Source organism: Triticum aestivum, chromosome 7D (genome assembly GCF_018294505.1).
Source record: "Triticum aestivum cultivar Chinese Spring chromosome 7D, IWGSC CS RefSeq v2.1, whole genome shotgun sequence".
Lineage (NCBI taxonomy): Eukaryota > Viridiplantae > Streptophyta > Magnoliopsida > Poales > Poaceae > Triticum > Triticum aestivum.
Genome location: NC_057814.1, coordinates 415,769,204 through 415,771,512, shown reverse-complemented (window position 1 = coordinate 415,771,512; position 2,309 = coordinate 415,769,204).

Here is a 2,309-nt window from a genome sequence, read left to right as displayed (position 1 = left end):
GGGCGACGGGGCAGAGGAGAAGAAGCAGATGAAAACTGACGAAATTTCTAAGTGCTGCTTATATAGGATGGGCCTTTAGTACCGGTTGGAGCCACCAACCGGTACTAAAGGTCAAATTTGGCCAGCCCAAGCGGCGGGAAGCGCACCCCTTTAGTACCGGGTGGTGGCACCAACCGGTACTAAAGACCCCCCTTTAGTACCGGTTGGAGCCACCACCCGGTACTAAAGGGTGTGCCCTGCCAGGCGAGGGGCGCAGAAGTTTAGTCCCACCTCGCTAGTTGAGGAGCGCCAGGACCAGTTTATAAGCCCCGACGCGGGCACTGCATTGAGCTCCTCTCAATAGCAGGCCTTCTGGGCCTACCTCTCCTACTCTGCCTGTGGGCCTACTGGGCTTGCGGGCCTGCATCCTGGCCCAACTACAGGTTGGGTTTCTAGTCGTATGCAGGCCGCTCTGGCCCAGTAGGTGGGCTTTTTTATTTTCTTATTTTTTTGGTTTATTTATTTTTGGTTTATTTATTTTTGAGTTGTTTTTTGCTGTATTTAGAGTTTCTTTGGGAATATTTTTGCTTTAGGTACAAAAAATTACAAAGTTTCTGTTAGTGTCGGTAGTTTACAAATTTGAATAGTTTACATTTTGAATTATTTGAAATTTGTGTGAATCACTAGTTTGTGAATAACTTAACTTTGAAAATAGATTTTCAGTGATTCTTTTTTCTTATGTTTAATATTAGTGTGTTTTATCATTATATTCAATTTGGTAATGCTTAGGTTATTTAAAAATGAAATCCCTTTGTAACGGATGAGTTTTCGTCCGAAACCCTGATACTTCGAAAGAGATTGTCCATTTTATACACGAAGTGCATCCAGTTTTTGCGGTAACCCTCTCTACTTTTTTGCACATGCTATGTGGGTGAAATTATGATACCATGCCAACTTTCAACCTTTTCTGAGTTCATTTGAAATGCTTTTCAATTTCAGGGTCATTAGCTGAAAAAATCAGTAAATGCATGAAAGAATTTGTTTGCACATAAAATTTCTTCGCGTTTCAAATGCCAAAACACATAACTACCCTAACTATTACAGAGATTCCCTCCTGGGTGTGAAACACAGAAGAAATTGATGATAGTGAAGCCGATCACATCCTAGATCTTTGGGTGTGAAACTTTTTCTTCACGTATGTCCCTTTGTGCTGTAGCCATGGAAAATCTTCATCATTTAACTAGATGCTCGGGTCAATATTCACTGTGAATGGAGCAATTTCATCAAACTTTTCATAATCTTCTAACATGTCTGTCTTGTCATCCACTCCCACGATGTTTCTCTTCCCAGAAAGAACTATGTGGCGCTTTGGCTCATCGTATGATGCATTCGCTTCCTTATCTTTTCTTTTTCTCGTCTTGGTAGACATATCCTTCACATAGAAAACCTGTGCCACGTCATTAGCTAGGACGAATGGTTCGTCTGCATACGCAAGATTGTTGAGATCCACTGTTGTCATTCCATACTGCGGGTCTTCCGTTACCCCATATCGTGTCATATTGACCCATTTGCACCGAAACAAAGGGACCTTCAAATCACGTCCATAGTCAAGTTCCCATATCTCCTCTATGTAACCATAATATGTTTCCTTTCCCGTCTTGGTTGTTGCATCAAAGCGGAAACCACTGTTTTGGTTGGTGCTCTTCTTATCTTGGGCGATCGTGTAAAATGTATTACCATTTATCTCGTACCCTTTGAAAGTCATTATATTCGTAGATGGTAACTGGGACAGCGAGTACAGGTCATCTTCAATAGAGGTGTCATGCATGGTACGTGTCTGCAACCAGCCGGCGAAACTCCTGGTTTGTTCACGTGTAATCCAGTCATCAGACCGCTCCGGGTGTTTGGAGCGTAGAAAATTCTTGTGTTCGTCCATATACGGAGCCACTGTCACGACCAGTTTTCCAATAAAAATATTTATTGAGAAACCGATCCCTTTTACGGACCAGTAGAGAAGAATCCTCCTCACTGGTAGACAAATTCTTGATCACAGAAGAAAAACCAGGAGTACTAAATATAATACAAGGTTGAGCAGAGGCGGCTCAACAATTTATTACAAGCACGCCAATAACACATAAAGGCGGATAGGGTAGCATAACTACTGATTCGCAATAGAAGCGGTGGTGGGTATATCACAGCGAAGCGGGTGACATGACTCCTGAATCTAACAGCTCTTCGAGCGTCGGAGTGAGGCTCGAGGATACTTATCATGGGTGGCGGAAGCGTATATAATACAAGTGACCAATATCCAGGATCGCACGGGACTGGCT